We start from the raw sequence: 15,148 nt of genomic DNA on the forward strand, positions 1-15,148 counted from the left end.
AGGATGAATTAATGAAGAGACTGGCAATGTATCTTGTGGCCTTGCTAAGTTTTGTCTCCCCAGGAACAAACATTGCTGAGAACTTGCCTCTTGTCAAGATGAAGAAAAGACCTCCATTTGGGTATTAAGTGCTGCGCTTAAACTTGTTGTAACTCTGGGGTAGATTCAATTGTGATCCAGGGGTGGGGAACTTTTGACCTTTTTGTATTCTATGATTGAACAAATGAATGTACTTTACTTATGGTTGGAAACTAATCTCCATTTGAGAAGAGGGGCTTTGTGATGGACTATATGAAGGTACAGCCTAGGGGTGGAGTAGTATTTAGAACAGGGACTTTGTAATTGATTGAATGAATGTAAGGTCCTGGCGTGGGGTAGTACTTGGAGATTATTTAATCACACTTAGTAAATGCTGTATTTTGAATGATGTCATATTTTGATCTTCTCTGTTCTTAATTTGTCACTGAATAAAATGGAGAGCACCTATGCTGGTATTTTGAATCTTGGGAAGTTGCCTTTCCTTGGCATTACATTACAATAGGCAAGTTAGCCAATGTCACTGGAATATAGAGTCAATGAAGGATGGGAAACCATGTGAACTCTAGACAGACTGGAGTCAGATCATGAAAGGCTTTAAATGCTAAAGCGAGGAGTTTGTTTTACGTTGGAGCCAGGATTCTTAACTTTTTTTGTATCTCAGTTCTCTTTGGCAATCTGGTAAAGCCAACGAATCCCTTTCTCAGAAAAACATTTTTAAATACTTGAAGAACATGCTAAGTTTCAGTTAGAGGTTAGTAAAAATAAAGATACAATGTTTTCCCTCTTCAAGTTCACATACCTCTCTCAAACCCCTTATCCAGGGACCCTATCTAGGTTAAGAATCTCTATCCTAGGGGAAATAAGGAGCAACAGACCCTTCTGAAGAAGGAAATATGGTCAGACCCATGTTTTAGGAAAATCCATTTTACAGTTATGTGGAAGAGAGACCAATTAGGAAGCTATGTGGATGGAAAGAAGGGGACAGATTCAAGTAGAAGAAAAAAGATCTGGCAGTTAGTGGGAGTCAAGAAAGTAAAGGGCAAAGAAGACTCAAGGATGACTCTGAGGTTCTGACCCTGGCTGACTGGATGGAGAGTGGTACTTGATAAAATATGGAGAACTTAGGAAGAAGGGCACTTCAAGGGGTGAAGACTGTAACTTCTATTTCAGATACAACTTTGAGAAATCTATGGAATATCCAGTTGGACATGTCAACAGGTGGTTGAGTATGTGGGACTAGACCTAGAAAATGGATGAAAACTAGATATGAAGGTTTGGGAGTCACCTGCATAAAGATGAAATCTGTACTCTTGAAAGCTGATGAAATCACTTAGAGAGTGTCGATAGGTGAAAACCCAAGACACAGCCATAGGGTACATTCAGGCATAGGGTGTGGGGCATGATTGAGGAATTGTCAGACAGGTAAGTGGGGGAATCATGATGGAGCAATGTCACAAAAACCCAGGGAAGAAAAAATATCCAGGAAGGGGGTGATTGACAATGCCATAGAGAGGTGAAGGATTAAGAAAAGGCTGCTGGTGTTAGCAACTAAGAAATAAATGGTAACATTGGTAAAGATAGTTTCAGTTGAGTGGCAAGGGGACCTCTGAGGTCATCTAAGCCAACCAGTACATGTACAAGAAAACCTCTCTAAAACATCCCTATCAAGTATTCCCCCAGTCTTCACCTGAACACCTCTGGCAAGGGACAAAAAACCCACTACCTCCTGAATTAGGTCATTCTACTTAAAGACAGCTCTAACTGTTAGGAAATAGTAGGAGGGTAGGGTACTGGACTTGGAGACAGGAAGACCTGGCTTCAAATTCCATGATATTTTACTACCTGTAGACCTTCGGGCAGGTCCCTGGGACCGCAGTTTCCTTATTAGCAAAATAAGACGAAATTCAAAGCAAAAAAGATGAAAGCAAAATGACACTAGAAGACTTCAAAATTCCTTTCCTGCTCTGGATCTATGATCATCCAAATGCCAACAGCCATCCTTTTACAACGTCTTCCTTCTCCTAGCTGCCCTACACTTTTGGATGTGTGAAAAGCTTGTTTACGCTTTTTTCGAATGTGACAAGTAAGCTCTCCTTCCTCTCTATACCTTCCTTATACAACTTTCAGTTTACCGTGTCTTTTTTATGTGGACAAGGACTCTTATTCTTCTCTGTATACCTCCAAAGTACTTTGTTTAGTGCTTTGCACTCAAATATTTGGAATGAATGCCAGAGTTAGCAAAAGATCCAAGTACCAAACAGTATCCCAGCATCTGGCATGACATATGTAGATTATACAATGATGCACTGATTGTAGGGTCTCCTGAAACCCTGTCAATTAGCCTATGAAATCCAGATTAAAACTTGGGTAGAGGTACATGAGCTTATGAGAAAACTCACGAAGCAGGGACATTATCAGGTAGCACAGGGACATATATATTGAGTACTTCATGGAGGTAAGGCAACACAAAGGGGGGGTGTATGTGAAACATATACATGTGTGTATGTGTGTGTGTGTATAATGGCTTTTTATATATGTGTGTATGTGTGGAGAGAGAGAGAGAGAGAGTGGATAGATAGATATATAGAAAGAGTGGTTGTTGTCCTGCATTCTCAAAGAGGACCAAAATGACATCACTGTGCTCAAGTTAAGTTTCCAGGTGGTCGACTGTAGCTGATCAGATCAATACAAGCTCAGAATGCTCTCCCACAGGTCAGGCACAAATAGCCTGTGTGAACATCTGGGGTGGATTCTCCAAATCTGCGCATCATGTGTTTCCTTTGAGCTGTTTCGATTGTGCACTACACTATCACCATATGTCAGGTCCCTATCAACTGATCCCCAACTCCTAAAAATCTCCTAACTGACCTCTCTTCTTCCAGGTTCTATTCTACACCTAATTTATCCTAAACATCTACTTTCAGATGATTTTTTTTTTCTACCTGATCATACCATTTCACTATTCAAACTCTTCTTTGGTTTCCCACAGTCTACTAAATAATTTTGCATTCAAAGACATCTATGTGACCTCCCCCCAAATAACCTTTCCAACACAAACCTCCTACTTCAGCTAGAGTGATAGCGTTTCATATGAGCCCTAAGCATTCCTGTTGTTTCTAAATCTTTGCTTAGACCATTTTTCACTTTATGTGATAACTTTCTCTTACTAAATTCACATCCCACCTAACCTTCAAAACCTAGTTCAAATCTAATCTCTTCCCTGATCATGCAGCTCAACTATCTACCTCTCCTATGAAAGCCTATAGAAATGCTATTTGAACAACTCTTTGGGCACTTGTCCCCTTGTACTACTAATCTTTTGCTCTACATGTATTTTATCTTGTCTGAACTAGATTTTAAGTCCTTTATAGGCAACTAATAATATGCCTTGTGTTGGTGAAGCAGATGCAGGCAGCTCACAATTCCTGCTCTCAGCTCAGCGAAGTCCACATGCATGCCGTTCTTCTCTCCTGCTCCATGGCTCCACAGAGTCACAGCTACCACAACTGGGAAACAAACAATTATCCCAGACCTCATACTTTCCTTTTACTCTACAGATCCTGTTCGTGACACCATTTTGTAGCAGCAAGCACCCCAAGCGTCCCCAGGGTGGCTGCCAACACAGGTTCTTGGATCTGTTTTGATAAAGGAAAGCAACTCAAAATGAGTTAACAAGCTTACCTTAATCAGTCAAATATGTATCGTTTACCTAGTTCAGGGGAAAAAGGTCAGCACCCCGAACTTTAGATTATACAGACAGAATTATCAAGACAGAGAAACAGATCAAGTAGACAGGTTTCCAAACTGTCCAACCATTACAAACATACCAAATCAACATCTGGGTTTTTCAAAGCCAGGGGGCTCTCAACAATGGCTTCCCAGAGTCTCAACTGATGAAATCACAGAACACTTCTCAAAGTGAGCCCCCAAACAAAGCCTCAAATCAGGGTTTATATAGCCTTCTCCTGGCTCAGAGAATGTAACAACCTTCTCGACCCATTGGCCAATCAAAAAGTATCTACTGAAAAACAAGCCTCCCACCCCAGGCTCCAGGGGCACTTTAGCCTAGGGGCAGGGAAGATCTTAAAAATTTACATTCCCATTACAGATGCTCAATGAATATTTACGGAACTAATTGGGCAGGGGGGAAGTGAATATCCTCCCAAGGAAAACTTTGCATCAATACAGTACAATACAATAAACATTTGTTAAGTGCCTACTATGTGTCAGGCACTAAATCTACAATACAAACATATTCAAAATATTTAAGTTTAATTTTATATTATGATATTGAAATATTACAAGGGATAATGATAATGTCCTCATCAGAATTTGTATTTTTTTTAACAACAGATTTTACAGTTAATTTTTAGAAGTGTGTTAAGTCCAAATATACTACAAGCCAACATCACACTAAGAACAGCAACAATTCTAGGCATGGTATTTAAAAACACAAAACCTTAATTCTCAGGGTGGCTAGGTGGTACACTGAATAGAGCACCAGCCCTGAAGTCGGGAGGATCTGAGTTCAAATATGACCTCAGACTAGCCATGTGACCTTGGGCAAGTCACTTAACCCCAACTGCCCTGCCTTCCCGACTCCAAAAAGCAAAACCCCCCTTAATTCTGTATCCTAAGTCCTTTTATTAGGTCTGGCACGTAGCAGGTACAGATTGTTGCTCAACAAAGGAAGAAAGCAAATAGCAGTCCATTTTACAATCAAGTATAAATAGAAAAACAATCATAACCAAGAAAACACTTATTTTGAAATGTAACATGGGAAGAAGTGATTAACAAACTTAAACTGATGAAATTTTAAATTGGAAACTTCTTCAGAAAATTCTTTCAATCAAAATCAATGTGGTTAACTGAGAATAATCTGACAACACCCTAGAAAAATTTTAAAGAGGGCAATCCCAAAATACTTCAGCATGCTGTTATAATTTATCTGCAAGTACAAGTAAACCAGACCCACAGTACTGGACAGGATTTGAAGATGACTACTAATTCATATCAAAATATGTGAACCTATATTATCTTTAAATGGAAGATGCAGAATACTATAAAAGATTTCAAAGCTTTTCTAGGTAATCTCACCAGATGTCAAAATGTCCAGGCCTAAACCAGATTAAAAGGTAATTGGGAAATGTTTAACAAAACTTAAAAAATGCAATAAAACATAATGTTAATTTATGATTTTCTAAGTCAACATGTTTCAACTTAAACTTGAAACCACTGATGTTTAGTTTATGAAAAACTTGCACTGCTACCTTTTCTCTTTTCTAGCTTTGTTTATTTTTGACCTAACAAACTGGTGGTCTGGACATGCTCTCCAGGTGACTCAGGAACAAAGAAACCTCTTCTAACTTAATTAGAAGGCCCTCTGAACCAAAACTGCTCATGACTAAAATCAACCTCTTATTGTTCTTTCTTATAGTAGAACAATCTGAATCCTCATTATCAGCTACATATTTCATACTAAATGCATATCAAGAAATACCTAGAAAGTTAAATTATTTCCAGCTTAACTGGGTCTTTTGAAAAATATACACTTTGAAATAAAGATGTAAAATTTTAGAACTGAAAATTTTAGTGTAAATGCTAGCCACTAAATATTATACAAAAACAAATATTTATTCAGCTAAGGCTGCATAGTGGATGAGAGTGCTAGCCTTGAAGCCAGGAAAATTTAAGATCAAAACCTATCACAGACAATTCTTGGCTGTGCTGACCTTGAGCAAGTCACTTCAGCTCTCTCCACATCAGTTTTCTCATCTGCAAAATGTGGATAATGAAAACACCTACACTTCAGTGTGGTTGTGACAATTTAAAAAAAATATGTAAAGTATTTTGTAACCTTTAAAGCATTATATAAATGAGAGTAGTAGTAGCAGCAATAGTAACAGCAGCAGGAATGGTAGTATCATTATTATTATATATTTGTTTTTAAATTGCCCTTTTGGAATCCTGAAGAAAAAAGAAACTGAGGAGCCCTAGCATTATCAGTGTTGGCTGATATGATGGTTACTTGGTTATCTCTTTGGTTATGAAAGAACAGAAAAAAATGGCTCTTATTTTTCTCTAAGGCATTATTAAGAGATAGATAAGTTATCTCTCTTAAGAATTTGTGTATTTTAAAAGATGACTTCAGAGAAAAAGGATCATGAAAAAGGATCCTATTCTTTCTTCATAGATAGCCCATATATGTATAAAATAGTCTGTGATAAAGATCTGGCAGTGACTGTCAAACACTGCTGTTTTTAAAAGATGTGTACATAATAGATTTACTACCGATGCAGAAGTCATTCTTGAATCAGATGTCTACTTGTGGTCAGATGACCAATTTGCTATATCAAAAATAAAAATTAATACAAAGCTAGAAAAAAATTGAATAAAAATAGGGAGAGCAATGAAAACAACTCTAATCTACTAAAACAAATTTTTCACTACAAAAAGTAGGGAACGGATAGCAAAAAAAGACACTGACACCTGAAAGAGGATGTACAGAAGTTTAATAAGCATCTATCAATTGTCAGAATTAAGGAGACTCCAAAAAATCTAAAAAGTCCCCCATCAGGAAATACCTGTTAAGTATAGGGAAAAGGCACCCAAGATTTAGACAATTTTAGATTATAACTTCGTTAGCAAAAATCTTATGGAATAAGATTACGAGTAGGAAAGACTCGACCCCTGCAGTCATTTCACCTTTGGACAGTAAATACTGTTAGGAAGATTTTCCTGACATCAAACAAATTTACCTCTGAAATTTTCACTCAATGCCAAAGAGAAAGTGATCAAGATTCTAACAATTTTGGTGGGTCTTTATGTTAAATGTATGGGAGGACATTAACAGAAGTCACAGAGCATGAACAGGGCTGGATTGGTTGTAACCTGCAGAATAACTACAAAGATGAGGTAACAGATCCACTGCAGTGTTGGACTACTTGTTCAGTCATTTCACTTATGTCTTTATTCTTTATGACCCTACTGGGGTTTTCTTGGCAGATGTTGGAGTGGTTTGCCATTTCCTTCTCCAGCTCATTTTATATATGGGGGAACTGAGGCAAACAGGATTAAGTGACTCACCCAGCATCACATAGCTAGGAAGTGTCTCAGGTCAAATTTGAACTCAGGTCTGACTCTAGGCCCAGCGCGGTCACTCTATCCACCGTACTCTCTCACTGCCCACTAGTTGGAGTACTAACAGACATCAAGCAATATTATAAACCAATCATCAAAACTTGGCCAGAAATTAGAAAAGAAAAATTAGTTTAGATTAGATTGGATCTACAAAACTAAAAAATAAACAGAACAATGCTCAATATACCCCAAACTGCAAACTACTAGAAAGGCTTCTTCTTCAACCAAACTAAAAAGTAGCATGGCAAAAAACTGGTTTAGGCCATCAACTTCCACAACATACCACAAAAAGCTCCAAATGAATAAGCATTCTAAACATAAAGGTCATACTATGTTTTTAAAAAACGTTGCTTTGTTCAGAAGAAAAAAAAAAGGACAGACCAACATTCTATAACATGTATATTTAAGTCATTTATTTTCTTCAGTGATAACAGCAAAAGTATAAGAAAAATATATCAGAAGTAAAACAGAACTCACATAACACTGCTTATCTGTGCTATGTAATGGAATGTGCCCCACAAATAAACATGACACATTATGGAAGCCTTATTTTCTGAGAACCTATGTTCAAATCCCAACTGTTATTTTTACTACATGTCTGATGCTGCAGAAGTTACTTAAAATGGCTATATCTTGGTTTTCATGTGTGTGGAAAAAAGGAGTTGGACTATATGACATCTAACAGTCCTTCTCTGGGGCAGCTAGGTGATGCAGTGAATAAAGCACCAGCCCTGAAATAAGAAGGACCTCAGTTCATTACTAGCTGTGTGACCCTGGGCGAGTCACATAACTCTAACTGCCTCAAAAAAAAAACATACCAAAAAACCCCCAAAATAAGCCTTCTAGCATTTGTCCTAGGATCTTAAACTAAATATATAATATTATCAGTTCTACCCTTTTGACACCAATATAAGGTAGTTTAATATTACTTATTCATGGATAAGAAAAATTAATTTAGTTGTAGCCAGTCAAAACAGGGAAAAGCATAAGACAAATCTCAAATAAACATGTCTTCTTTTAATGTTTTTATTAAATGTCTTTAGTTTTTTACATACTCATTCATAGTTTTCCCCAGTATTCCTTCCTCTTCCCCTCCCAGGGAACTATTCCATATAATGGAAAAAGAGGGAAAAATTGACACAACCATTTGATACATTGAAAAAGTCTGAAACGTGTAATGAATAATATGTTTGGATCTCCCACCTCCATGAACAAGTTAGTGTCCTCTCATATCCCTTCTTTTAAGTCATGCTTGATTTTTATCATCTTGTAACATTCACTTTTGGTTTTTTGGTATGGCTGTTCTTTCCATTTATACTGTTGTAGTCATTGGCAGTTTTCTTGGTTCTGCTTACTTCACTGTGCATCAGTTCATGCAGATCTCTCCATGCTTCTCTGTATTCATCACATTCATCATTTCTTACAAAACAGTAGTATTCCACTATTGTTCAGTCATTTTCAGTCATGTGTGACTTCATGACTCTATTTGGGGCTTTCTCAGCAAAGATACTGGAATGGCTTGCCATTTCCTTCTTCAGCTCATTCCAGATGAGGCAAATAAGACAAACAGTGACTTGCCCAGCGTCACCTAGCTAATAAGTGTCTCTGAACAGATTTGAACTCAGAAGTTAAGTCTTTCTGACTCCAGGCCCAATATTCTATCCACGGTTCCACCTGGCTACTCACAATAATCCATTGTATTCCTATATCATAATTTGTTTAGCTATTCCCCAGTCAGTGGGCATCTGTTATGCTTCCAATTTTTTGCTGTCATAACAAAGTGTTGCTATAAATATTTTGGGTGTATATGGGGACATTCTTATCAATGGCTTTCTTGGGACAGAAGCCCAGTAATGGAGACTTTGAGTCAAAGGGTATGGACCTTTTAATCACTTATTTATGTAATTCCAAATTGCTTTCGAAAATGGCTATACTAATTCAGAGCTCAATCAACAATGGATTAGTGTGCCTTTCAACCCACAATCCTTCCAACACTGTCTATTGCCATTTTGGGGTCATTTTTGCCAATTTGCAGGGTGGGAGGTGAAAAAACTTTATGCTTATTATAATTTGCATTTCTCTAATTATCAGTGATTTGGAGCATTCTTTCATGTGGTTGTGAATACCATGCAATTCTTCTTTTAAGAATTGTTTGTTCATATCCTTTGACCACTTATCTATTGGAGATAAACTAATTTTTAACATATCACATAGAAATTTAAAAATAAAAACAATATCTATGAAGAAAAGAATCTACATTTTCCTAAACCAACTATTATTTCCTATCACTTTTTAAAATGTTAAAATTTTAAGCACTCTATTGTGATGTAACTTTTCAATGTTTAAATGCTTTATAATTTCATCATCCCTCTACTGATGCTGATATCAAAGCCTCTGTATCTTGGTAGATGAGTCTTAAACAGTGGTCATAACTCAAATAAAAAAGATATCCCTGCAGCTACATACTGACTTGGAAAACCATAAATTAATATTACTTATGTTGTAGTGTATTTTTATCTATTTTGACAAACCTTTCTCAATTACATTTTAATCTGGCTGGGCCTTGACTTTGGCAGCAGTGTTTGTGAAGACTGGCTATGGCATATTACCATCTGGATGATAAACCTTTCTGAACTGGCTAGGCTGGTGCTCTACATAAAATCTGTCAACTGAGTATCTGCTATAATAGTTAAAATGGGAAAAGTGCCTATTTTAAAACACTCAAAATTCCAATTCTCCCCAGCAACTCAATGTGGGTCTAGCCTCCATAAAGCAACATTATAATAGCTATATCAAAGCATAACTCATTAGCATTCTGTTGAAAAGATTTACACTACTGCCCATATTTGAAAGGATAAAAACAAGTTTAAAACCAATTTTGGCCACAAGCATGAGAAAGTGTTTATCTGTGACACTCATTTGCACTATTAAATTTGGGACAGTGGATTATTTTCCTTGGCTACTTATTTTTATGTTTCTTCCAATGGCAAAATCTGTTCTCAACTTGTAAAAACAATGTGGTGAGCCTGAGTACCATGCACAGAAGTACACTGTAAATTGCTGCTGATAAAAAGATTCAATTTATTTTCACAGGATATATAACAAAGGCATTGGGGACTAGACAAAAGTATGGAAATATAAATTATCTGCTCTACATTTTATTCAAGATCTGTTTTTAAAAATCACAAAATGAGACCTATTCATAGAAAACCCCATGATAATAAAAGTAAATCTATCTATGTACCATTCTGACAAACTTGGTAATTTTTAAACAGGTCTTTGTTCAAAGAGGAGATGATGAATTATGAAAATGTATGTTTAAAAATTAATAACCCAGGAAACTATAGTCCATTCATTACAGAAAGCTAATTCAAAATAAGAGTATCCATTTTCCAAGTCTTTCCATGGTTCTTTTTCAAAATGTAATTGATTTTTGCTAATAGAAAAATCAGTCATTATAGCTTTACCCAGTAAACATATTACTTGCAATAATATTAAAGATGCTCTCTTCCACTTAAATGATGTAAGAATTTAACACTGTCGTTTGAAATTGTAGCGCATACTAACATATAGTCCTAGAATTATAGTTCTGAATAAATGAAAAAGTATTTACTAATTGCTTACTAGTCAGTCAACATACATTTACATTTCTTAAGTCCCTAATATGTGCTAGGCAAACATTACAAAGGCATATATATACAAAGAAAGGCCAGAAAACAGATCTGTAGCTCACGATTTAAAGGGGGAGACAGGGTGCAAACAGCTATACACGAATAAGATATATAGAGGGTAAATTAGAATGATACCAGAGAGAAAGCACTAGGATGAAGAGGAACTGGAAGAGGCTTCCTAAACAAGATGAGACTTTAGCTAGGACTTGAAGGAAGCCAAAGGAGCCTGAAAATGGAAGTTAGGAAGGAGCATATTCCAAGCACAGAGGATAGTTGGTGAAGGTGCACAGAACCAGGAGATGGAAGGCGCAGCAAGAAGGCTGGTATCACTAGATCAGAGTACATGGTGAGGAAAGGTATAAAAAGACTGGAAAGGTGGGAGGTGGGAAGATTAGGAAAGGCTTTGAATACCAAACAGGGGATTCTATATCAGATTCTGGAAGGGGCAATAACAACAACAGTAATAATAACAGCAACAATAACACTGACATAAAGCTTTAAGGTTTGCAAAGTGCTTTGTAAATGTCAGCTCACCTGATGCTCACAGCCCTGAGAGGTAGACTCTTATTACTAACCTCCATCTTACAGATGATACAACTCAAGCAGACAGCAGTTAAGTGACTTGCCCAGGGTCACATCACTAGTGAGGGTCTGAGGCTGGATCTGAACTCAGGTCTTCCTCACTCCAGGTCCAGTACTCTCTCCGCTGTACCACCCAACTGCATACTGGTAATAAGGAGCCACAGGAGCTTACTGAATAAGATGGCGACAAGCTCAGATTTGCTCTTTAGAAAGATCATTTTGACAACTGGAGGATAGACTTGAGCAGGCTATTATAACAGTCCAGATGTGAGGTGATGGGGGCCTACATTAAGGTGGTAGAAGCGTTAAAAGAAAGGAGGTATATACGCAATGTTTTTTTGCAGGTTTTTTTTTTTTGCTTTTTGGAGAGCAATTGGAGTTAAGTGACTTGCCCCAGGTCACACGGCTAGTGTTAAGTGTTTGAGGTCAGATTTTAACTCAGGTCCTGATTCCAGGGCCAGTGCTCTATACACTGTACCACCTAGCCACCCCTACATGCAATGTTTTGAATGTGGAATCAACAAGTCTTGGATATAGGGGATGAGGGAGAGTGAGAATTTGAATATTACACAAGGTTGCAGGCCTGGTGCCCTTCACTGTATTAGGGAAGGTAGGATGAGGAAAAGGTTTTGGAGGAAAGAGGGGTGGGAAAAATGATTTGATTTTGGATATATTGAGTTTAAGATGGCTATGGGACAACCAAATACAGATGTCCAATAGGCACTTGGAGATATGAGACTGAAGGTTAGGACAGAAGTTAGGGCTAGATAAGTAGGTCTGTGAACCACCTTCAGAAAGATAACAGAATCCCTGGGAGCTGATGAGATCACCAAGTGAAACAGTATGAACAGGAGAGAAGGGGAAGAGGAGAGGAGTGTGCTACTAAACACTTTAAAAAGCCTCAGACACTGAAAACATTTTGTATAGGTATGATATATGCATGGCCAGCTAGGGGCACAGTGGATAGAGCCCCAGGCCTGAAGTCAAGAAGACTCATCTTCCCAAGTTCAAATCTGGTCTCAGCTACTTACTGTTACCCTGGGCGAGTCACTTAACCTGGCTTGCCCCAGTTTCCTCATCTGTAAAATGAGCTGGAGAAGGAAATGGCAAACCACTCCAGCATCTTTGCCAAGAACACCTGTAAAGGGACCCTGCCCCGCCCCAGGGGCGGAGAAGAAGACTAGTATAACCAGGAGCCCATATATGGTGATAAATGCTGTTGGGACTGATGATTGGGCGAGAAGGGTCGGGAAGGGCTATAAAGGCCCTAGGGCGGAAGTAGAGGAGGGACGCGAGACGCGATGTAATCAGTGGAGAATAAACACCCCCCAAAAACTCCCTCCGCTCTCTGTCTGGTGATTGTTCCCCTCAAGGGGCCGGTGACGACTGAAGACCCGGATATGGGTAAGTAGAGGACCGTAGGGCAGGTGAGGATTCCACGGGCAGAGGGACCCCGGCAAACACCCTAAACAAGGTCACAAAGAATCAGACATGACTGAAACAACTGAACAACAATGTCAAATCCATTTACAGCCAATTAAATAAAGAACATCTGTCAGAAAATATATAGAAAGAAAGGAGAACATTTTAAAAAATTGTATTTGTAACACTGAACAAGTTGAGAAAGGACATTTTATCTAGACGAATAAAAAGATTTACTTGCCAGTTTCAAGTGATTTAAAGGAGAAAAGAGTCTTTCATTGGTTAGTGGATTAAGAGTTACAACATAGATCTAATTACATATAAGAACAACACTATCTTTTCCCATTCTGGTAATTGATAGGATACTGAACCATCTAAGTAAGGGCAATCTTCTTCAAACACTAGAAGGGGTAGTACTAGGGATCTACTCCACGGGAAAAAACCCTATTTATTTTATCTATATGAGTATTAGGGAGAACCCTATTAATTCTTCTAGGACAGTAGTCTGGCAGGAAGGGGATAGAGACCTGGTTATTCAACTATTACTAATGTCAACCCAGAACTGTATTGTTACACTATCCTGATTTTCTTTTTTGTGTTTCTAAATATGTCACTTAAAATTGACTTGGTACAGAAATATGTCAGAGGGCACGTCCATTTTAGATAGCTCTCTAAGTCAGAAATGACTTGGAATTAGATTAATCTTAAATTAAATACAATTATTTCTAGAAGACCAGTGCTTAAATGGAGAGTACAGTATTTTGTTTCTTTGATAACATCCAGAACTTACTCTGTGCCTCTGATGATGGATAAAAAAGAATATACTATTGCATATGTATCCAAGCTCTGCAATTATGCCTGGAGCCAAAGTGGAAAAAAAGGTAAAATTCTTAGCTGAAGCCATTTTTTCTTCTTCTAGGTCTTCTGATACTAATAGAACTAACTAGAAAATGACATCCACACATTAATGGGATAGCTACCATAAAGTACAGATGTAATACCCAAAATCATGTATGAGATTGGGGGGAGGCAGGGCATTAGAAAAACAACAAAAGCCAGCATTTATATAACAACCAAGTGTGAGTCCGGATGTGAACTCAGGTCTTCCTAAGTACAAGTTCATCACTCTTCCTACTATATCCCTCACCACCACCTAGCTGCCTCCTTACTTCCTCCTATTTAAAGGTCTCTTTCTTCAGTAAATCACTGCAATCATCTTCTCCTGGTTTTTATCTCACCAAAAAGGTTAAGAGGATGCAAGTTTCCAACTTTCTAAATACAATACCACCTCTGAAATCATAAGCTTAGTACTCTTGAATAGGTTTCCTAAGGGTTTTTACTGCTAATAATGATAAGAAAACAGCCAAAGGTTAAAATTAGGAGTCAAAAGTAGAAAACTACGAAGTTAGAGGAAATCTTGACTGCTTGGGTGAAGATATCCCTAGACTCGATCAAAAAGATGTAAACAAAATCCGCTACCCTAAACATAAAGTGACACCTTTTCTTTTAATCTTTATTCCCAGAGTTAGCTTCCTAGTCTTTTAAGCTTCCAATTCCATTTTTTATTCTTGGGGTTATTTCAAAGTCACCAAAATGATTTTATGTTCATCTTCTTCTAATGAAAATGGTGCGAGGCCTGAAGTCAAAGAAGCAGGACAGAAATTCTGCCTCTAGTACTTAGCTATCATGTGACCCTGGGCAGCCCATTTCACCCCACTACACCTCACTGGATCATCTACAAAATCAAGACAGCAGACTAAAGAACTTCTAAGGTCCCTTCTAACTCTAAGTCTATGGCTCTACGGTCTTGGAATTTTGTTGAGAGGAAAAAAAAATACCAAATCAAACCTCTCTTGGCCAGCTTTTAAGCCACAAGTGATCTGAAACATCTCTTAAGTTCTAAGGCAAGTAAAGTTGAAGTTTTATTATGGTGACCATATTAATTTTAAGTAATTTAAGATGCGATAGATTACTTTTATGCATTGCATATGTGTTATATACAAATAATTTTAGTAGTAAAGTTACTGCTTATGATAGATTTATTCAATTTATTATTACAATAATAACAGACTTATTATCACAATAGATTCATTCAATAAAGAACTGTGAGAGCTACAAAGATTAAAAAAGACAATCTTTAACATTAAGGAACTGTAATGGTATTGTAAATGGGATGATCTTTCCCATCCATTAATAGGCCCATGTGAATGGGCTTAAATCACATGGAAGCCAAAGACACATGAGTTTGAGTCACATGAAGCCTGTGGTAGGAGGAGCTTGCTGAATGGGTAGAG

At 37.6% G+C, this 15,148-nt stretch overlaps 1 protein-coding gene across 2 annotated transcripts in view; it reads right to left on the minus strand.

Moving 5' to 3' along the window:
- Positions 1–15,148, minus strand: part of PDZD8 (PDZ domain containing 8) — a 110,234-nt gene that overhangs the window by 52,600 nt on the left and 42,486 nt on the right. The gene's annotated exons all lie outside the window — the stretch shown is intronic.

Source organism: Petaurus breviceps, unplaced genomic scaffold (assembly GCF_028583685.1).
Source record: "Petaurus breviceps papuanus isolate PSGF00001 unplaced genomic scaffold, PetGlider_PUasm1.0 37, whole genome shotgun sequence".
Taxonomy (NCBI): domain Eukaryota; kingdom Metazoa; phylum Chordata; class Mammalia; order Diprotodontia; family Petauridae; genus Petaurus; species Petaurus breviceps.